This window comes from Schistocerca gregaria, chromosome 8 (assembly GCF_023897955.1).
Source record: "Schistocerca gregaria isolate iqSchGreg1 chromosome 8, iqSchGreg1.2, whole genome shotgun sequence".
NCBI classification, from domain to species: domain Eukaryota; kingdom Metazoa; phylum Arthropoda; class Insecta; order Orthoptera; family Acrididae; genus Schistocerca; species Schistocerca gregaria.
Genome location: NC_064927.1, coordinates 198,816,470 through 198,840,641, shown reverse-complemented (window position 1 = coordinate 198,840,641; position 24,172 = coordinate 198,816,470). Strand labels below are relative to the sequence as shown.

The 24,172-nt window shown below is 43.0% G+C and overlaps 1 protein-coding gene across 2 annotated transcripts in view; it reads right to left on the bottom strand.

Moving 5' to 3' along the window:
- Positions 1 to 6,197: 6,197 nt before the first annotated feature.
- Positions 6,198 to 24,172, bottom strand: part of LOC126283953 (high affinity copper uptake protein 1-like) — a 1,096,589-nt gene continuing 1,078,614 nt past the window's right edge. For both annotated transcript variants that reach the window (XR_007551384.1, XR_007551383.1), the window contains exon 4: positions 6,198 to 6,234. The gene's annotated coding sequence lies outside the window, so the exon portion shown is untranslated. The remainder of the gene's footprint in view (positions 6,235 to 24,172) is intronic.

Genomic DNA, 24,172 nt, shown 5'->3' with positions numbered 1-24,172 from the left:
TAAACGTGTGTTTTTGCCACAAAAAGGTAGTGTACTGTCCTGGATCTCTCAGATTTCGCGGAAGTAACTGTTTGTGTGCCGCCCAGATGTTAGCAAAACCGAGTGCCTAGTGGTGATATTATTTTTCCACTTTTGTGACGAGCAATTAACTTTACCAGAAGTCAGGGCGAAAGACCATTTAATGAGAACTTACCTAGAGGTCGCCTCTGAATTGCTTACAGTCCTTTTTATGATAAAACATTATTCTTACTCTTATTATTAGTATTAGTATTATCAGAAATATTACTATGTTGTGCGTGTGAAATTTTCTTACATGTAATTGATTCATTTAGAGCACAAAACCTTAATTTATAATTATAGTTCCTGATCCCGCTGAGTAAGCAGAGATTAGAACATTTCTTTCAGTGAATAGAAGAAGAATGCAGAGTCTCAGACTGAAAACTGTGGTCATTATGTTCTACATCGATCACTGGCTGACTACAAAAACAGTTTTTAGGCTCCTCCCCCCGTAATGAGTGAGGGAACTCTGGCAGAACAAAAAACTGGCTCTATGCACTATTGGACGTAACATCTAGAACTACTTAAAAACATTGGAACTGCTTAAACCTAACTAACCTAAGGACATAACACACATCCATGTCCGAGGCAGGATTCGAACCAGCGACCGTAGCGGTCGCGCGGTTCCAGACTGTAGCGCCTAGAACCGCTGGGCCACACCGGCTGGCTAATTAACCTAAGGGTATCACAAACATCCATGCCCGAGGCAGAATCCGAACCTGCGACCGTAGCAGCTGCGCGATTGCGGACTGAAGCACCTAGAAGCGCTCGGCCACAGCGGCTGGGTCTGGCAGAACAATAGTACATCACGGACATCTTGCGTCCGCATGTGTCACCTGTCAAGTGACAGTATTGTGGTGCCATTTTCAGTAGGACAATGCTCTTCCGCATATGGGACGTGTCTCTGTGAACTGTCCGCGTGATGCTGAGGTGCTTCCGTGGCCAGCAAGATCGTGGGATCAGTTCCCGGTAGGATATATGAGGGAACATATCGGTGGCCAACTCTGTCCGAGAGTCAATATCCCAGATATCAGGAGACAGTTACAACACTTACGGGCCAGCTTGCCTCAGGATGGGATAAAACGGCTTTCTGACACGATTCCCAACAGAATGAATGCGTAATGTAGGCCAGAGAGGGTGCAACTTCATACTAATACGTGGGCCCATATTGCCAAGTTCTTTGTAAATTTGGCTCGATATTGTAATCACTGAAATAACATCACATATCCTCCCAGCTCGCGATCTTCTTCCCTCCCGGTGTACGTGTGGTAGACGAATACGACCTGAATGTTTTACGATTGTTCGTGAGGACTGTTTCGAAATTGGTAACCATAACTGCGGACGTCCTCCGGGAGAAGGGCTGTAGTAAAAAGTAAGTTTCTAACTGAGAGCGGCGTTCACAAATGTCAGTAGATGGCGGCGCAGGCTCATCGCGGTGCAGCTTTACGCCCGACATTCGGCAGTGACGCTGCCTCGCGCGGCCGTCACTCAGCACATCACAGCGGTTTACGGAAAACGTAAAGGCACGTCCTGCTGGCACGCAGCACGCCTCAACCACGGAGCGATTGATCGTCGTTCGCGAACGATTTCATCAATAAATGCCACGAGGCAGCAGGTTATCGAAACTTACTGCAGAGCGAGTGCCCTGCGACGGTAAGGAAAGCTAGCCGAATGCCCCTCATGTATTATTTACGGTCCGATTCGGCGTCATGGAAACACGTGTTTGACCGAACGTTGCCAGCGAGGAGTGGAGAGTGGAAAGGGGTAGCTGTGGAAGGAATCTGACCGGCGCTATCGACCACTTTATACGAACCTCAGGCCAAGAAGCACAGTGATTGCAGATGAAAAAGATAATTGAGTAATGGAAGCAGAAAACAGGTCGATAGTTTAATATCATTCCCTCTTCTGGTGTGAGGCAGCGGCTATCATATTTTATCACTAACGATTATTTGCATTCAACTATTTTAATAGTACGAGGTCTGTTTTTTCGAGTAAGTACAGTTTTTAAATTAAAAAAGACGTGCTAAGATATCTCAATAACTTTATTTTTACATAAAAGCCTGTACCTTAATCTACGCACTGACGCCATTACAGTCTGATTCTTCCTTGTTTACGTTGTGTACTGAGTGTTTAAGATGCCTCCGATAATCCTGAGTCCAGCCGACTGTGAAGTACATATTTGTTTAGTGCTAAACGCCTAAAAGCGATCGATATTCGTCTTGTGATCTGTGCAGATTACGGAGAAAACATTGTGAGCGATGGAATGGTAAGAAAGTGGGTGAGAGCATTTAAAGATGGTCGCACAAATGTGCATGATGAACAACGGAGTGGGCGTCCTTCGGTCGTTATAAGTTTGGTGCAGGAAGTGGACAATAAGGTGAGAGAAAACAGACGCTTTACGATTTCCTCCTAATGTTTGTCGTAGAGTTTTGTATGACATTGTGACCGAGCACTTGAATTACCGAAAATTGTGCGTACGTTGGGTACCGAAAATGTTGACGGATGTCCACAAAACTAAACGTTCAGACAGTGCATTGACTTTCCTTGAGCGGTTACATAACGACGGTGATGATTTCTTAAGTCAAACTGTTACGGGCAATGAAACATGGGTGGCCTACGTCACATCAGAGTCAAAGCAACAGTCCATGGACGTTGAGCAAAGGACAATGCCCGTCCGCATGTGGCGAATGGGACCAAAGATCTCATCACATATTTTCGATGGGAAACTCTAGATCACCCTCCGTACAGCCCAGATCTTGCGCCCAGTGACTACCATCTGTTCCTCCACTTGAAGAAACACCTGGGCGGTCAGCGTCTTCAAGACTATGATAAAGGCAAAACAGTGCTGATGCAGTGGTTAACAAGTCAGGCGGCAGACTTCTACGAGGAGGGTATTCATAAACTGATACAGCGTTATGACAAGTGCCTCAATATTGACGGAAATTATGTAGAAAAGTAGATTAACGTACAGGCTTTCATGTAAAAATAAAATTATTTAGATATCTTAGCACGTCTTTTTTTAAATTTCAAAACGGTACTTACTTAAAAAAAACACGCCTCGTATCTATATCTACATCTACATGATTACTCTGCGGTTCACATTTAAGTGCTTGGCAGAGGGTTCATCGAACCACAATCATACTATCTCTCTACCATTCCACTCCCGAACAGTGCGCGGGAAAAACGAACACCTAAACCTTTCTGTTCGAGCTCTGATTTCTCTTATTTTATTTTGATGATCATTCCTACCTATGTAAGTTGGGCTCAAACAAAATATTTTCGCATTTGGAGGAAAAAGTTGGTGACTGAAATTTCGTAAACAGATCTCCCCGCGACGAAAAACGTCTTAGCTTTAATGACTTCCATCCCAACTCGCGTATCATATCTGCCACACTCTCTCCCCTATTACGTGATAGTACAAAACGAGGTGCCATTTTTGCACCCTTTCGATGTCCTCCGTCAATCACACCTGGTAACGATCCCACACCGCGCAGCAATATTGTAACAGAGGACGAACGAGTGTAGTGTACGCTGTCTCTTTAGTGGACTTGTTGCATCTTATAACTGTCCTGGCAATGAAACGCAACCTTTGGCTCGCCTTCCCCACAATATTATCTATGTGGTCTTTCCAACTGAAGTTGTTGGTAATTTTAAAACCCAGGTACTTAGTTGAATTGACAGCCTTGAGAATTGTACTATTTATCGAGTAATCGAATTCCAATAGATTTCTTTTGGAACTCATGTGGATCACCTCACACTTTTCGTTATTTAGCGTCAATTACCACCTGCCACACCATACAGCAATCTTTTCTAAATCGCTTGGAAACTGATACTGGTCTTCGGATGACCTTACTAGACGGTAAATTATAGCATCATCTGCGAACAACCTAAGAGAACTGCTCAGATTGTCACCCAGGTCATTTATACAAATCAGGAACAGCAGAGGTCCCAGGACGCTTCCCTGGGGAACACCTGATATCATTTCAGTTTTACTCGATGATTTGCCGTCTATTACTACGTACTGCGACCTTCCTTACAGGAAATCACGAATCCAGTCGCACAACTGAGTCGCAGCTTGATTAGAAGTCGCTTGTGAGGAACGGTGTCAAACGCTTTCCGGAAATCTAGAAATACGGAATCAACTTGAGATCCCCTGTCGATAGCGTCCATTACTTCGTGCGAATGAAGAGCTAGCTGCGTTGCACAAGAACGATGTTTTCTGAAACCATGCTGATTACGTACCAATAGATCGTTCCCTTCGAGGTGATTCATAATGTGTAAATACAGTATATGCTCCAGAACCCTACTGCAAACCGACGTCAATGATATAGGTCTGTAGTTCGATGGATTACTCCTACTACCCTGTCTCTTGAAATATTGCATCAAATGCTAGTAAAGTGGATGAAAACAATTTTTACTGACGAGGCGAGATGATGGAAATAATACTTGGCCAATACTTCATAGTTATCCAGGAGAACAAGGGATAAGAAGATGATGTGCGATATTCAGTACCTGTTTCTGAATTCCAAAAGCTATGCACGAACTCGAGAGGCACAAACGGTGAGGTATTCGTCAAGTACGGGTGGTACTCTTTCGAGTATCAGGACAAGGAGCAGAAGAATACACGTGCAAGATTGTGAATGGCAGTGATGATGGAACTGGATCCCGCCTCCGTGGCCGTGCTCGCTAACGCTACACCCACACCCACTACAGTCACCGACACTTAACAGATACACTTACGCACGCAGACCTCATACTCCCCGAAAGAGAGGTGCGAGCGGGCGCGAAGGAGAAGGAAAAACTTTCCAATTCGGTGACCGAACCTATCCTTCGGGGTCTCCCAGCCATTCATGCCATACGACTTAACTATATGGAACTGGAGAGATTCCATCAGATTTTGAAAACATATAGCAAACACAAACTTTCGGTACAGCTTTATTTCGCCTAGATGCGTCTCGGGTTTCCACCTATTTCCAGTTGGCGTTATACATTTATATCTTCGTCAATACTACGTTTTTGCCCGCTCCTCTTTGTACGCCGCAGCGACGTTAGTTGGTCACATGGCGAATGACACGCTGCAAGAGTGTAAGAGTCAAGCTACTTCCTCAAAAACACAGTTATTAACTTATTTTGACGCGCTTTTCCCAGGCTTCTTCTATCGTGTGGCTCCACATAGAGCCATGAAGTATCGATAGTTAACGCATCAATAGCTAGTTCCGCTGCATCCAGCGCTAATGTTTGCTTGCCGGCAAATTTTTTTGTGAATGAATGTTGTGGTTCACGCTGGGTGTAATATCATAATCAGAACCAGTTGATCGGCAGCGATCATGCGTTGTGGATGCATTGACGTGTGTGGTCGGGTTGACGAGAAAAAAAACATCCCTCTCGAAATAATGTTCAGTTAAATCATTCGAGCCGCTTTTACAGTATACCTCCGCTTTCAGTGTGACACAATTAATACATTATGTGTTGTGGCGTGCGGCAATTCGATGAATCAAAAAGTATATTAAAATTTCTTGAGAAAGTGAGTAATACAGGTTGTGATCGTAATTAATTGCTATCAATGACAGCATTTATTACCCTTATCAAAATCTGCTTCTTTAAGAAATATGAAATCATTATTGTACTAAACTAATTCAATAAGTCGAGTGAATTAACTAATTATGATCGCCGATTCGGCAAAAATAATAGAAAAACGGAGGTGGATAGAAGAGGATCAGTAATTTAGCGCTGTCGGTAATATCGAACTTGAGTGTTACATGATGTTACTCCTCACCTTTCCTCTTCCAGTCGCGAATGCTGCGCAGGGAGAAGAAATGCTGGTAGGCCTCAGCGAGAGTTCGAATCTCTCTTATTTTATCGTCATGGACTTACCACGAGACGTAAGCAGGTAGAAGAAATACACTGACTGACTTCTAGGAATGTGTGCCCTTCGAATTTTAACAGCAAACCGGTTTTTTATTTAGTATATGATCACGATACCGTCCCCGACATTGCACCAGGCTTTGCATGGATAATTAGTCAAACTCTCACAATGGAAAACGGACAAAAACGGGTTGATTTGAAGAAAAGATTAAGAGAAACATTGCGTAGTTGAAGCTATGACGAAGCGAGTTTGACGCAAAGGTCGTTATACTCACGGGACAGGCCTTTTGAACAGTGGTGTCGAAGTGAGCTCTGAAAAAGATAAATTAAAAAATTTATTAAAAATATGACGGGTAAATCAATGCTTAAAGTAAATACAGGCAATATCTTGCGAACGCAGAGTGATGAATAATACAGACAACAATTCAATAACTTGCAGAACAGCTTTAAGGGGGGACGTTCATGAAACTGACCGAAAATCTCGATTTTCGTTTTCTTTCCATTCATTAGCAGAACTCAGAGACAATAACTTCCTAAAATTTAATTGATGAAATGGCATCCGATGTACAAGAAAAATAATGAAATGCGTAACGCGACCTTCTTCCCACGCCCACTTTTTGAAGCAACACGTCAATACTAGCTCGGTGAACAACGATTCCGTGGATTACTTTCAACCAGACTTCCGCGGAATGCATCTAGATGACTGTGATATATACTCTTTGGTTTTATAGATCATGTATGATTCTGTTCCGTATCGTTGAAGCAGTGACAAACCAGCTGCTTTGTTTATGAAGAAGCATTGTCTTAAAACCACATTTTCGTCTGCTACAGTTGTCACAACTGTATTAATTTAATCATAGGAACGCAGGGAGGGTGAAAATATTACAGATAACTGGCCTTAACATACGTAATTTCACTCAATACAGATTGGCAAATTCGATTTACGGCGCCTCTCTGCAGCTGAAAAGTCGGTCGAAGGCTTGGAAAAGAGAAGAAGGCAGAAAACAAGTATCCAAAAGAGAGAACTTCAAGGGAAAGAGAACACGGAGTACAAATCTGGGGCCTTCTGAAGAGCTGACATAAGAAAAAACGTTGGGTTGAACATTAAATTATATTCCCTGAAAATTATATTTTTTATAGTTTATGCACTTTTTTATCAGAATCAATGAAGACTAGAACTACGAATTTCTACAAACCCTCTAAATGTTGTATCAAGAATACATTTTGGAATTCCGATATATGAGGCAAAGTGTATGGCATTTTGCATGATGTTTATATTATACTTACAGAATTACAATTTTAAAAAATGTTAAAATTCTTCTATTCAATGTACTCAAAATACCACAGGTGAGAAACTTACTGTTTGCAAAGAGATTAACCAGACAATATTTTATCGAAATCTCTTGAATCTCACGTTATGAATCTCTTGAATAGTTTCTAAGAAAATGGCACATATATTATGATTTTGAAATAAAATTTTTAGATTCAATAAACAGTTAAATATATACAATCCAAAGAACTTAACAGTAGACGCACTGATTGCATGTAAGACATGATACAAAATTTCATTGCCGTATCTTCAGAATTGTGGATTTGGTGCATCTTTTAGATAGCGTGTATTTTTCGCGAACGTTCCCCCTTGAGCAAATTCTTGTGTCAAAAACTACAAATCAGAAAATTTCCATGAAGATGAGAGAGAGTCAAACATGATACAGATGTGTGAGTTACGAACATGACGCGAGAAATAGGAACTATAGTAACTCACAGCCAGTTAACGCAATAACATGAATTTTGAAGTATACAGATGAGAGTCTTGGTCAAACAACTAGTCTTGAATTTTAAGAAAGTAATCTGCAACCTAATCCTTTACAGAGGTCACTGGTCTCATCCGTTGATCAAAGAGATCTAATTACGCTAACATAAACTTTATGTCGCTTCGTCTGTAAAATTTATCATTTACATAGTGTTACTGTTCTGACTTGGACGTTGAGAGGAAGAATTTTAATGGATCTCGTATATTTTTATTACAGTTGCTTTATAATACGTATTTCATAAGGCCACATACATTAACTATTTTTTATTTTACTCATAACAAGAAACGTATAGATTTTATATTACTTATAAAGACGACTATATTTTGACCACTTTTTTTTTCACTGAGAAACATACACTTGGGCTTGGAATAGTCCATACTGATGTGAGACAACATTAATTGTTCCATTGTACAAGATAAGCGTTGTGTAGGGCCGAGAGGTTTACTATTAAAACTGCGAGAATGTAATGTTCCAAGCAGAATCAGGGTCACATGACTGCTTTCTCCAGAATAAGTCTCGGGAAATGGCGACGACGAGGAAATCAAAGAAATTAGAGCTAATACGGAGGTATTCCACAAAAGCATATAATACTGTGGCCCACTTAAACGTCTCACGCAAATATCTCTGGAATAACAATAGATCTTGAAGACAGACTTCCACGGGTACGAAAGTAAGACACGGATTCATGAAATTAAATAATGTGAGACATTCTAAAACGTAAGGAAATGTTATTTTTAGCAGAAACTTATCTTTTTTTGAAGTGGATACCCCTTATTATTTCATATGTAATTAATAACATGAAAACTCACAAAAAGAAGTAAACGAAACACGCAGCCATTGTTCATCTCGAGAAGCAAGCGGGAACCCCACCTTGTACAAAATCGCGATGTGACGGACGTGAGTAATATTATTTTCACTGCTACCATGAGAGCTGAGACTAATAACAGAGTTTCCTGGCACAAACATGGCTATGTGGGGGTCACGCTTGCATTTCGGTATGAGCAATAGCTGCGCGTTTCGTTTAGGGTCAGCTTCGCTTTACAATTTCTCGGGACGTAACTGACGTATGGCGATGCAATTAAGCCCATTCTTTTTGAGATTTTTCATATTATTGATTGCGCAAGAAATCATACGGGGTGTCCTTTTTAAAAACGAAAGTCTGAGTTGAAACTAATATTTGCTCACGTTCAACAATGTATCATAGTGTTTACTTTCATGAACCCCTTGCCATACACTCATACCCGTCAAATTCGTTTTTCAGTATCTGTTGTTGTACCTGAAACGCTTATATGGGCCACCCTACAGATATAGGGCGAACATTAGTAAAACCGACAAACTACGGAGATGGATTTCTGACTGTAAATGGAGTAAAAATGTCCTATGGACATGTCTCCGGAAATACATCGTTGCCACGGTAGATGGTGCCGACGAATGAAAGTTCCTCTGACCACGTGTTGTGTGTTCCTTGTATGCTGCAGACTGTGTGATTGACGCAGCGTACGGTAAGCAGCAGAATAGTCTGGTATTCATGTCGGGAACAAGCCGAGATTGTGTTTAGTTACGGCCAAGCAGATGGAATGGGCTGAGAGGCAGCACGGATGTACCAAAACAAGTACTCTCACAGACACCAACCACATCACACGACGATTCAAGCTCTTTTTGGGAGTTTGTGTGATGACGAGCCCTTTCAAGCAGATAAACACGCAGGGAGGCGCCGGACTGTGCATACAGCAAACTGAAGCTCGTACTAGGGTTCGTCTCAATATCCTGTAGAACCAGGTCATCCAAATCTGGTGTACGCACATTCAGCCGCCTCCCTGCACCTTCGTCTGCCTGAAAGGACCCGTGATTGTATAAACGCCCGTGATTGGTGTCTGTGAGGGTATTTTTGTTGGTAATGCCGTGCCTCTCCTCTATCGTTTCTATCTGCTTGACCGTAAAGAAGCACCACCTCGTCGGCTTGTTCCCGACATGAATATCCGATCATTCTGGTGCTTACAGTAAGCTGCATCGATCTCACTACCTCTAACACAAAAATTGTTCAAATGGCTCTGAGCACTATGGGACTTACCTGCTGAGGTCATCAGTCCCCTAGAACTTAGAACTACTTAAACCTAACTAACCTAAGGACATCACCCGAGGCAGGATTCGAACCTGCGTAGAGATCGCATGGATTCGAACCTGCGTAGAGATCGCATGGTTCCAGACTGTAACGTCAAGAACCGCTCTGCCACATCGGCCGGCCCTCCAATACACAAGGAACAGAAACTGCGTTGTCAGAGCCACTCATATAAAACTAAATGAAAACTTCAATAGTTCGCAGTACTTGTTTCCATTGAGGTCGATTAAAGACTCACACAATCAATTTCGAAACTTTTAAGTTGCGGCCGACCGGGTGGCCGAGCGGTTCTAGGCGCTACAGTCTGGAACCGCGCGACCGCCTCGGGCATGGATGTGTGTGATGTCCCTAGGTTAGTTAGGTTTAAGTAGTTCTAATTTCTAGGGGACTGATGACCTCAGAAGTTAAGTCCCATAGTGCTCAGAGCCATTTGATCCATTTTTTAATTTGCACCCTCTATTGTATATAACTATTTTAGCTGTTACTACCCTAGTTTTAAATTACTGATTTTCAGTCTGTGAATCAGCTTCTGTTAATAGATTTCGTTCTTCTCACTGCGGAAAAAAGTTGCTCTTTCCTCCTTAGGTTCAAATTTTGGCATAATCGTGTTTGCAAACTAGTGAAATAGCGGAAATTTATGTAGAGTAAAATTTTTATTCGAATGCACAGAGCTTATTTTATTACGAAATTTATCACACAACTGGTTGTCACACTACAGTTTTGTAAGTTCTAACAGTAGCTAGGCATCCTGTACTTACGTCTTGTAAATTAATTTTGATGTGTCTGAATTGTCCTTTGAAGTTCCTAACCAAGCCGTAACGATATATTTCACTGATTTAAATAGATGCACTCCCTACTTTAAACACATCACCATTAAGTATATTGACCTGGGTGTACGGCTACGGCGAACTTAACACACGATCACTAATCTGAAGACAGGGCAGATTTTCCACTTCACCTGTGCTACATAATGACGCCCCACCGCCCGACCGAGCGAGATGGCGCAGTGGTTAGCACACTGGCCTCGCATTCGAGGAGGACGACGGTTCAATCCCGTCTCCAGCCATCCTGATTTAGGTTTTCCGTGATTTCCCTAAATCGCTTCAGGTAAATGCCGCGATGGTTCCTTTGAAAGGGCACGGCCGATTTCCTTCCCCATCCTTCCCTAACCCGAGCTTGCGCTCCGTCTATAATGACCTGGTTGTCGACGGGACGTTAAACACTAATCACCACCACCACCCACCGCCCCATTTCATCGTGAGCGCTCACTACTCTGACGTCAAGCAGGAGTGAGTGCTCGTATTCACCTAGCCGTCTCCTGAACATCGGTGTTCTATGGTACAGGTCGTATGTAGGGGCAGAAACTGATGAAAAGATGGCAGTCACGATTCAGGGCAATTATCGAGCTTTCGCTCCTTCCGCCATCTAGTGACATATTTTGGCACCAACTCCACGACGGGCGTTGGCCCTGTCCTTTTAATATGATTTATTTCGTCTATCAGGCATTTAATGGCACTGAGCATTATGGGAATTAACATCTTAGGTCATCAGTCCCCTAGAACTTAGAACTACTTAAATCTAACTAACCTAAGGACATCACAGACATCCATGTCCGAGGCAGGATTCGAACCTGCGACCGCCGCAGTCGCGCTGTTCCGGACTGAGCTTAGAACCGCACGTCCACCGCGGCCGGCTCCTCACCATCAACGGACCGTTAAGGCAGATTCTACACTTTTCTGCCTTCTTTTCTCCGTGATTTATCTGATTACTCCTGAGATAATTCCAAGGCCTATCTTTCCAAAACTACTTTTCGGCTGGTAAAGTCAAGTAGATATACTCAGAAAGGTTAATCAACAATAACATTGATTATTTCGTGCTGGTTTTTTCATATAAAGTAATATTATTTATGTTGTAAATGCCGATTCGTTATCAAGCTCTTACACCAACCGTGTTTGCAGACTAAATTACAACTGTTCAGATACGCATCTTATAGCAGACAACTTTTGATTACAAACGTACAAACATCTTTCAGCACCTTTGCGCTTTCATCACTAGGTGCTTTCACTCAGTCCATATTTCCTAAGTATTACGCTCCGTAGAACCTTCTTTACATATTTAGTACGATAGACTTGAGTGCCTCATAACGCTAGAATGCAATGTCATTGCCGCCCTTTCAGACGAATGTGGTTAAAATATATTAGAGGAACAATAAATTCTAAAACCAAACTATAACGACAAACGCAACATGCTGCTGCTGTTGCTGATTAAGGGTCTGAAGAGGGCAAACATATAAGATGATCAGTCTCTTATTCAGCCCCAAGACCGAATCTGCGCACTCCACCTGTCCACGTATAGAGTTAATCCTGTGTGAAACTGCGAGGAAGTTTTCTAAAGGTTTGCGTAATGTAAGTCCCAGGCTGAATGTGTGTACCAGGCAGGTATTCACTTAGCGGGCTGTAAGAAAAGGCCTAAAACCCGCATCCAGGCTGGCTGACTGCTCAGCCCTCGTCGTTAATCCGCAAGGACGATTCAATCCGCGACAGGCTCGGCTCCCAAGTTCCGGAAGCCGTCCCTGCTCAATAATAATAATAATATTAATAATTAGAATACAGCATTGACGTACGGAGAGTCATAAAGGACAATTCATGAAATGTGTATAATCTGACACTTATTTTGTAGTATCATTCCTCATCTGCCTGCTTATCTGATACAGGTCTCTGAAGAAATACACTCCTGGAAATGGAAAAAAGAACACATTGACACCGGTGTGTCAGACCCACCATACTTGCTCCGGACACTGCGAGAGGGCTGTACAAGCAATGATCACACGCACGGCACAGCGGACACACCAGGAACCGCGGTGTTGGCCGTCGAATGGCGCTAGCTGCGCAGCATTTGTGCACCGCCGCCGTCAGTGTCAGCCAGTTTGCCGTGGCATACGGAGCTCCATCGCAGTCTTTAACACGGGTAGCATGCCGCGACAGCGTGGACGTGAACCGTATGTGCAGTTGACGGACTTTGAGCGAGAGCGTATAGTGGGCATGCGGGAGGCCGGGTGGACGTACCGCCGAATTGCTCAACACGTGGGGCGTGAGGTCTCCACAGTACATCGATGTTGTCGCCAGTGGTCGGCGGAAGGTGCACGTGCCCGTCGACCTGGGACCGGACCGCAGCGACGCACGGATGCACGCCAAGACCGTAGGATCCTACGCAGTGCCGTAGGGGACCGCACCGCCACTTCCCAGCAAATTAGGGACACTGTTGCTCCTGGGGTATCGGCGAGGACCATTCGCAACCGTCTCCATGAAGCTGGGCTACGGTCCCGCACACCGTTAGGCCGTCTTCCGCTCACGCCCCAACATCATGCAGCCCGCCTCCAGTGGTGTCGCGACAAGCGTGAATGGAGGGGCAAATGGAGACGTGTCGTCTTCAGCGATGAGAGTCGCTTCTGCCTTGGTGCCAATGATGGTCGTATGCGTGTTTGGCGCCGTGCAGGTGAGCGCCACAATCAGGACTGCATACGACCGAGGCACACAGAGCCAACACCCGGCATCATGGTGTGGGAAGCGATCTCCTACACTGGCCGTACACCTCTGGTGATCGTCGAGGGGACACTGAATAGTGCACGGTACATCCAAACCGTCATTGAACCCATCGTTCTACCATTCCTAGACCGGCAAGGGAACTTGCTGTTCCAACAGGACAATGCACGTCCGCATGTATCTCGTGCCACCCAACGTGCTCTAGAAGGTGTAAGTCAACTACCCTGGCCAGCAAGATCTCCGGATCTGTCCCCCATTGAGCGTGTTTGGGACTGGATGAAGCGTCGTCTCACGCGGTGTCCACGTCCAGCACGAACGCTGGTCCAACTGAGGCGCCAGGTGGAAATGGCATGGCAAGCCGTTCCACAGGACTACATCCAGCATCTCTACGATCGTCTCCATGGGAGAATAGCAGCCTGCATTGCTGCGAAAGGTGGATATACACTGTACTAGTCCTGACATTGTGCATGCTCTGTTGCCTGTGTCTATGTGCCTGTGGTTCTGTCAGTGTGATCATGTGATGTATCTGACCCCAGGAATGTGTCAATAAAGTTTCCCCTTTCTGGGACAATGAATTCACGGTGTTATTATTTCAATTTCCAGGAGTGTATATTCGCAGGCTACACCCTGGGAACATTTACAGAAACCAAGACACAGCAGCAACACAAACAGCGTGTTCTGTGAAGTTCAAATGTTTAATCTATACGTATACTTCTCCAAAAAAACAGGTATATCGTTTGTGTGTGTGTGTGTGTGTGTGTGTGTGTGTGTGTGGTGTGAGAGAGAGAGAGAGAGAGAGAGAGAGAGAGAAAGAGAGTTTGTGTGTATTTCCACTACAGAGGACTATAAAGATATTGCAAAAATAACTATGGTAAGCTATGCCGTAATGGAAAAATGTTTCTACGGAACCTGCCATTATAGAAAAATAAGAACTGAATAATAGCACCTGCTAATGATGGGGCAAAGTTGCTGAAACATGTCAAGAGATTGAAGAATAAGAATAATATTGTCTGTATAACAGGAGGAACTGGTTCCACATAATTACTTTTTCTGTTTGCTTTTCATTGTAAAATTTCCCTTTTCTGTTATTAAGAATGTGAAACAATAAAATTTTTTTAGTGCGGATGTTCATATAAGATTTAACGGAGTTACATCAAAAGAGACCATGGATTGACTACCGACACCATTGCATATAAAAAAGCGTACAGGCACGGAGGATGCCGGCGGCGACTATAATCACGTGAAGAGTTACGGCTATTCCCGAGAGAAGTAGCGTGTGGCGTGTAGGGGCAGCTTTAGACGGAACTGTGTGGCTAGCCCCCCAGGGCATTACAGGCACGGCCCCTACCGTATACACTCGCCCGCCTTACACGAGCGTAGGTTGGGCTGACTACGACGGCAGGCGGCTGTTTACAAAACATTAGCCGTTCCCAGAACAGAGGAAAAACCCGGACACTGCGTGTTGCCCACGACAATAACGTTTTCTTTTCCGTTAACACTACCGCCTTTTTTCATGTCTCCGCAGATTGTTCTCCGCAAACATAGACAGTTCACGGATCAACAAATAAAAATCGGATTATCTTGTTGACCTTAAAGTTTCAATATTTGCAGGGAAAAAACATGGATGGTCGCCTTGTTGATACTGGGATCTGCTGAATCCATCGCGCGGCTCTACCTGGAATTATAAGCAAACCAAAAAAATATTACCTGTAACGAAATCGCTGAAAATGTATTATTCTGGCAGAGCGTGGTTGCTTTTTGTCTTTAAATCTTCTGGTTCTGTTAATTAATAGACTATCATCTTGAGCAGAATGTTTATTATTTATCTGCTACTTAGTTGCGGTTATTGCAGTTTATACCAGTGAGAGGGACAGTGACTGGTTTAAGAGAGTGCTGTTGGTATCATGAAAGCTATGGAGACACTAGAAAGAATCTGTGTTATGGAAATCGGGAGATTTCACGAACTGGTTACGATCAGCAATTAGGAATAAGGATGCAGAATTATATATATCTCTTTCAGAAAGCACGTTAAACAAGACGCACAAGTTTTTGATAAACGACCTAAATGAAGTTATGTTGTTGATTCCAGATCCCTACATCACGTATGAGAGATTAATATTAACTTATTATTTGTGTGCTTGTACACCGCTAGAGAATAAGCATCGCATCATTATAAATAATAAGACATTTCTTGTAATAGCCATAACTAATGATCATTTATTGTAATGAAGAATGTATAGTTAAGTCTAAAAGCTTCAATAAATATGTTATATGGTAGTAAATAGTTTATAATTCAAAGAGAAATCATTCCAAACCACAAAAACTATTCCAGACAGTTCTAGAGCATTGTTCCAGATAGTTAGATTGAGAAAATGAATTTGCATCACATTCGTGTTGTAGTATTTGACCTACTGCAGACGACCTTCAACAGAACGGAAGCACTTAACAGGAAAAGTCTGATAGTGGAGCTGAAAATTTATTATAGCAAGAGTGTGATAGTGCACAAGTGCTATATCGGAAAGAGAACAACAGAGATTAAAAGCAGAGTCACAGGAACTGTTGAGAAGTTTTTGTTTTCAGGGCAATTGAAATCCATTACAGCGTGAACAGTAAAAGAAATAAAGGCAAGAGTAAAAATGGGCCGGACCTCTTTTGGCAAACTAAACTGCGTTTTCAAGCCCAAGCTTCTGATGCATCAGAAATGCCAATATTGCAATTATCGGTTATTATCAGTTTTCACTTACGAGAAATGGGCACTGATTTTCATTGTGACGATTGATGACATTACTAATTAAATGTATCTAGTTGCTCACTACCTCCATCCACTCGTCTACTCACTGACACACGATCCTACTGTTTGACAATCAGACAACGCGGACAGGGGGACCGGCACAGCGAATCACAATGCTGCATCTTTTAGTGCAGTAGACCAAATGTATGTACTGCATATTTTAAAAAGATTTACTTTGTTTCAAAGCAATCGTATATCTGTTTTGTAACCACAAAAAAATTGTGTTCTGTTTCTCTTTCACGTAACTGGCGATCACCGGGAGAACACGTGGCACTTCTGAAGACCGAGGAGTGTTGAGTGTCTGGCAGTCTAGTGTAGTTGGCGCCTGACCTTGGAGAAATATATTTTTCAGAGTTTTTGATAGATATGCTGAAGTTCTAGTTATGAGTGCAAAGTTTAAATAGCTCTGCAGAACTTCGCGACCATAAGAATAGCAGTGGCGAAAATTTTAATCTTACAAAAAAATGTGAATTTGCGAAAATTATTATGATCACAATTATGAATAGCTCCCCAAGAGTTATACAGAAAACGTCAATGACGTTTTGGCGCAGACAATAGTTTATGAGATAACTGCAATAATGTGGGACCCATTTCCATTACATAAAAAAAGAAACTCGTGCAACAGTTCTGGTCACAGTTCTAGACAGCACCCCAAGAGTTCTACCGAATGTGGTCAGCTAAAACCTTATTCGAACTCGGAAAACTTTGTCCCCAGGTAGCAGGACGACCGAGTCGCATCTGGCCATCTATCCGCGCAAGACTACGTAGTGTTTCGCTGTCTTATTTAAGATGGCCATTGAAACCAAAATTCACGTCTGCGTGATATTGAGGTACTCTCATAGCGAACAAGATCTCCAGACTCCTTCCAGTATCAAGGACCAGTTACAACAGTCGCTGGCCAACTTGCCTCCAGAGGTACAATCACTTTACGGCAGTCTTCCCAACTGGGTGACTGCATGCATTCAGACCTTAGGAGATGCAACGTCATACTGACAAGCGGACTCATGCTGCCAAGTCCATTGTAAATTTGACTGGATTTTGTAACTAATGAAATAACATTACATACCCTCTCATCCCGTGAAGTTTCATTCTGCTTCCTTCTCCTCTTCTGGGTGCCTTACTTTTTTTGGTCATGTCGTGTACTAAGATGCCTATCAATCGCGTGTACAAAATCCGCGTCATTTCTGAAAGGGAGCTGTCTCGGCTAGATATCTAACAACATACAAATGTGCAGGATGCTTACGGGTAAACCTTACGTCACATCGTGACTTTTGGCGACTAAGTCCCGTCTGAGCATCTGACGGTATCCACATCAGTTTTCTGGGTACTCGGCCCCCGGAACGCGATGTCGCTTGATGGCTCAGATTTTCTTTGCCAGCCAGTAATATTAACAAAAAACTTTTAATACCCAGATTAATAAAAATAATTTCCCTGCTTGTTCCCCTCTTTCTATCACTCAGCCACGGATACTTTTTTTATACCCTCCTTTATTTTAATTTATCACTTTACGTGGAGCAGAAGGAGCGGATATAAGTAGACGCTTACTTCAATGTCCATGGGAACTAGCGAGGCAAAGCTACATGGTCATCGAAAGAGTCAGTATATAGTTTACAAAATGACAACTTTTAAAACTTATAAAAAAGTAAATAAAAGAGTTAATAAACACGACAAAGTTTAGAGACAGTACACGAATAAATAACACATTACATAGAAAAGTTCTCTACTGCTGTAAGGATTTCCAGTATATTGTAGTATAGTATAGAATAGGAAACATTTCAACATAGATTCGAATACCCGACGTTAACACTCAATTTTTAGCGATTTTTATTAGATCACTGTAGTGTCTGTTGATTAGAAATTTTTCCATTGATTGTAAACTAACTTCTCGATGAGCTAGAGACTTGAAGCTTTCAATATAGCTCAAAACTGGATGACAGTGCAACATTAACTCTCTTTCTTGTCAGGTATGTGGCAGGGGGTACTTCCTCAACCACTATCATTTCCTGATGAGCGAGAGCTTGAAACTTTCAGAAAAGCTCAGAACTGGTTGACAACACAATAGTAACCCTCTGTCTGGATTGTGGCCGAGGGTACTTTGTTTACCACCATTATTTTCTGATTTTTTAGAGGCTTTAAACTTTCAACATAGCTCGGGACTCGATGACAATGCCGTATTAACAAGTTTTCGTGTCTGATGTGTGGCGGAGGGTACTGCGTGTACAAATGCTATTTCACCCTCTTCCGCCGGCCGCGGTGGTCTCGCGGTTCTAGGCGCGCAGTCCAGAACCGTGCGACTGCTACGGTCGCAGGTTCGAATCCTGCCTCGGGCATGGATGTGTGTGATGTCCTTAGGTTAGTTAGGTTTAAGTAGTTCTAAGTTCTAGGTGACTAATGACCACACCAGGTGAGTCCCATAGTGCTCAGAGCCATTTGAACCATTTTTTTCACCCTCTTCCTGTCGCACTTGTGAGTTTTTCGGGGTAAGAACGGTTTCTGGTAAGGCCACGTACGAGCTCGATTCTCTCAACTTTTTACCAGTGATGTCTTTTCGTCAGATAATCGTAGGAGTAAGCAGTGTGTTGGTTGACTCATGGGAAAAGAAAGTGCAATAATCCTGAAATTAACCACGTCTCTGTTGTAATCTCATCAAATTGTTTGAAATCGGTTGAAGACTAAAAAGCAGAAAGTAATTACCCAAATATAAAAGTTTTTAATGTAACACATTTTTAAAACATATTAAAAAGTATAAGATAATTTCTACTAAACCCATACAGATTCCCAAGCCGATATGGAGGGTCCTGAGAATTTATACCTGCTAATTTTTAATAGCTATAAAAATATTTGTAGAATTTTAAACAAAAAACGTAGGGCGCATGTAACACATAACTGTAAGGATGTCAACAATGCATGCATCTGTTATGTATTCCACTCGCCCCAGGTTTTTCATCCTACAAGTTTTTTCATAGTTATTAAAAATTCACAAGCAAAAATTTTCAGGACTCCCTGTGTGGGCTGGAAGCCACTGGAAATGAAACCTGCTGAAAAGCGCCTCCCTCTCATAGAATGCTTAAGGAAGCGGTAGCCAAGTGCAAATAGCTTTTCCAACAAGTTTTCCCGGAATAAATGCTCCACTTTTTTCGAATTACTCAATATTGCCAACAAAATATCCTGTAACGGAGTATTTCTACAGGGATGACAGAGTTATAATTCCGATACATCTGAACAACGCCAAAAACGAAGTTCGCGCTTTGATGCCTCAAATGGCTCTGAGCACTATGGGACTTAACTACTGAGGTCATCAGTCCCCTAGAACTTAGAACTACTTAAATCCAACTAACTTAAGGACATCACACACTTCCATGTCCGAGGCAGGATTCGAACCTGCGACCGTAGCGGTCGCGCGGTTCCAGACTGTAGCGCCTAGAACCACTTGGCCACCACTGCCAGGCACTGCATGTGCATCCAGCACAGAAGAAGCAGGTCAATGGCTGGTTAGCTTTAACTACAGGGTGGCGCACGAAATGTGTTACCACTTTGTTTTTGAATATGAACTTTATTGTCAATACAATCTGAAAGGAACATATACTACAATGAAGAGCCGTCCATGGAGATTTGTTCTAACTCAGCACATGCTCAATACGTCCACCATTTCGTTTCCTAACTTCCTTCAAACGAACACTGAAATTATTGATTACCCTACAGCACATGTCTTCCGTAATTTCATTGGAAGCTTGAAGAATAAGTCTTCTGAGCTCCAATAAATCACGTAGACGTTTCGGGAAATTTTTTTCCTTTAGGTACCCCCAAAGAAAAAAGTCAGATGGATTGAAGTCTGGACTACTGCGGGGCCAATTTTGTCCGTCATTGAAGCGACCTGGAAACCTGAGTGATATGATCCGCATGTCGAAATGCTCGTGTAAAAACTCCAACACAGTGTTTTCAGTATGTGGCCTTGCTCCATCTTGCATGAACCACTGCGTGTTGAAGGGCAAAGCAGTAGCAAGAAGCTGCGGAATGAAGCTATTGCGAAGCATGCTCAAATAACGCTCGCTGTTCACAGTTTCTTCAAGGAAAAAGGGTCCAATAAGTCCGTGACTGGAAATTGCTGCCCACGCTGTAATCCTCAGAGCATAATGTTGTAGTTCATGAAGCACTTGTGGGTTTTCAGTGGCCCAAAAGCGTACATTTTGTTTGTTAACCACACAGTCTAAATGAAAATGCGCATCGTCTGAAAACCAAAAATTGTTAAGAGTTTCCTCCTTATCGTCCGCCTACTGAGCAAACTGTAGTCTCTGCTGCTTGTATTCTTCAGTGAGCTTCTGTGCACAGATCATCTTGTATGGGTACATCTGGAGGTCACTTTTAAGAATGCGTTGAACAGAGTGTCTGGATATTCCCAGTTGCACTGCTGCCTTTCTACACGATTTCCCAGGACTTCTCTATACAGCAACTCGTACCGCTTTAATAGTCTCGGGCGAACAAACAGGCTTAGACCGAGGTCGCTTCGCTTCCAATACTGTTCCTTCCTGTACAAATTTATCGTACAACCTGTGGATGGTCTTCTTACAAGAGACCCATCGTGTGTTAAACTGTTGTCAAAAACGCCTCTGAGTCACAACAAGTCTTTTCGTTTCATGAAAAAGTAACGCAATTGCCGATCGTTGCTGAGTTGTCAGTCTTCCATTGTCAGCCATTGCTGCTTACTAGACTCCTAGCGGCAGTATCGTGAATTACGCGTCATTTCGTAACTCATTTGTTTTTCCAAGCTCTGCTGGTACTGCTGTAGAGATCTCAGCGGGATATCTAATGTGCGCCGTAAATTGTGAAAGAAACAGTTGGTAAAACATTTCGTGCGCCACCTTGCATGTCCGAAAGAACACGTACCACCTTCATATATTCTTTAAAACTGTCGGGTCTGCTTCTCATGACATCTAGTGGTCAGTTCCCATTACCGACGTTTCTCCGGATACTTGTGACCAAACAGTGTAGCTAGCGGATTTAGAAAAATCACCACGATATTGTGTCCGCCCGCTTATCTGAGTGGTAACATGCTTGCCTCCCATGCAAGCAGGCCCGGGTTCGATTCCGGGACGGGTTGGAGATTTTCTCTGCTCGTGGACTGGGTGTTTTATTGTCCTCATCATCATTTGACTCTCATCATCGGCTCCGTGGACTGGGTGTTTTATTGTCCTCATCATCATTTCACTCTCATCATCGGCTCGCAAGTCACCCAATGTATCATCGAATGAAATAGACTGGCACTTGGCGGCCGAACTTCCCCAAATAGGGGCCTTCCGGCCAACGATGCCATACGCTCGTTTCCATTTCCACCACAATATAGTCCACCCTCGATAGCTGAGTGGTCAGCGCGACAGACTGTCAATCCTAAGGGCCCGGGTTCGATTCCCAGCTGGGTCGGAGATTTTCTGTGCTCAGGGACTTGGTGTTGTGGAGTCATTACCATGCCGGCCGCAGTGGTCTCGCGGTTCTAGGCGTGCAGTCCGGAACCGCGTGACCGCTACGGTCACAGGTTCGAATCCTGTCTCGGGCATGGATGTGTGTGATGTCCTTAGGTTAGTTAGGTTTAAGTAGTTCTAAGTTCTAGGGGACTAATGACCACAACAGTTGAGTCCCATAGTGCTCAGAGCCATTTTTTTGTCATTACCATCATCATCATTTCATCGACGCACAAGCCGCCTAAGTGGCGTCAAATCGAAAGACTTGCACCTGGCGAACGGTCTACTCGACGGGAGGCCCTAGTCGCACGACATTTATATTTTTTACCACAATATTGTAAAGTGGCTCAAAATGGAGGAATGTAGTAGTGAAATTGTAGTAGCATGTAAATTTAACATCGATAAATGTTTACACGGAAGTGCTAGAAGAAAAGAAAAAAGAGGAACAATAACTTTAAGAAATATATTTAGTTTTGCTACGCTAATTAATTATAGGTTTAGTATCTCCCATCAACACAGAAGGTACACGATTATTTCGCTGACCTCCAGCGATAAACCTACTCACTGGAAACACGGTACAAGAAGTGAAAGCCCTAAAAGGGCACTACGCCGAATAAAAAGGGCGTTTTTTGACCTAGAGAACACGGTGTTCCACAGCAAGGTCGAGTAACTTTCTTCTTGCCCTCGCAGACAAGGCCTAGTCGTTGACCTTAGCGGCGAATTTAGAAGCCGAGCCGCGCCGCTGCGCGGTCCGCATTAACATTGCAGCAGCAATTACCAGCCGGGGCTCCATCACGCCAATCCTGGCGCGCAGCTCCACCTCCAACCGCACCCCTCCTCACGCTTCTCCTCTGTCTCCTCGACCTCCGCAAAGGTGTGACCCTGAGGTGAGGACAGCGCGCGGCATCTAGCGGAACAGCTGTAGGCCGATGGGGGCAGTATGACGTTGAGGTCACAAGAGTCACGGCGTACCTCACAATATCGTGCCCGACCTGCTTTTGACCACCGTAGTGCATCAACTCGACGTGGCATGGACTCAACAAGTCGCTGAACATCCCCTGCAGAAATATCTACACATACATCTTGTAATTGTACTTGAATTACGTAACCATTACGGCACCTCACCTCAACCTGTCGATACCAGCAATATTCTACTATGTTTCTGTAAAATAGTTAATATATTTCTGTGACAACATTCAGATTTGATTTCATTAATGTAGAGGTACTTCGATACATCGATATGTATATATTGCAATGATATTATTCTTATATGTATTCTTTGTTTTGTCACTATGATCTTTGACGTACTTGTAACTCTGATTTTTGGGCGCGTAAGCGGTTATTAGACAGTCAAGCTTTGGTCGTCATGTTAAAAAGACGCAAATTGTAGTCAGTTTATGAAATGTGAACTTTAACAGTGAGGAAGATATTTTCAAGTATGTTTTATATTGTGAAGTGATGTTTTGGAACGAGTCACATGATATTGCAACAAAATTACTAAAAAAGGTAACTTAAATTCGGAGAGCTCACATCACCGTTGTCCTAACTTGCAAAAGTTTAATCTTCAAGAATGGTTTATGAAACACATCTATAAAACTTTTGAATATCGCAGAATAACACCTAGGCCTCTTTGCATTCGAGCTTAGAATCTCCACTACCTACATTTTCGACGATTGAGCCATGAGTTCACAACGAGACCAGCGTGGGAAACACGAAAAGATGAGTGCCAGGTTTATCCATTATTCCAAGAAATGACTTTAACTGTGCTCTAATGACACCTGCCACATAATATAACTTTGTTGTTGCCCGAAAATGCAATATTTAGCAGCGTAAGCAACACTACAATCATAATTAATTTTTGACCTTTGGTGTGGTAGGGTTGTTAGAATCTACATGGTTACTCTGCAATTCACACATAAGTGCCTGCTAGAGGGTTCATCGAATCATTTTCATACTATTTCTATACCATTCCACTCTCGAATGGCGCATGGGAAAAAGGAACACCTAAATCTTTCCGTTCGAGCTCTGATTTCTTTTATTTTACAGGGTGATTCAAAAAGAATACCACAACTTTAAAAATGTGTATTTAATGAAAGAAACATAATATAACCTTCTGTTATACATCATTACAAAGAGTATTTAAAAAGGTTTTTTTCCACTCAAAAACAAGTTCAGAGATGTTCAATATGGCCCCCTCCAGACACTCGAGCAATATCAACCCGATACTCCAACTCGTTCCACACTCTCTGTAGCATATCAGGCGTAACAGTTCGGATAGCTGCTGTTATTTCTCGTTTCAAATCATCAATGGTGGCTGGGAGAGGTGGCCGAAACACCATATTCTTAACATACCCCCATAAGAAAAAATCGCTGGGGGTAAGATCAGGGATACATTTTCATCACTCGTTCTCGGCCGTCCAGAACTTTTCCCTTTGCACAAACACCCATTCTCTGTAAACTGTTTATACCAACGTTTAATACACCACCTATCAGGAGGTTTAACACCATACTTCGTTCGAAATGCACGC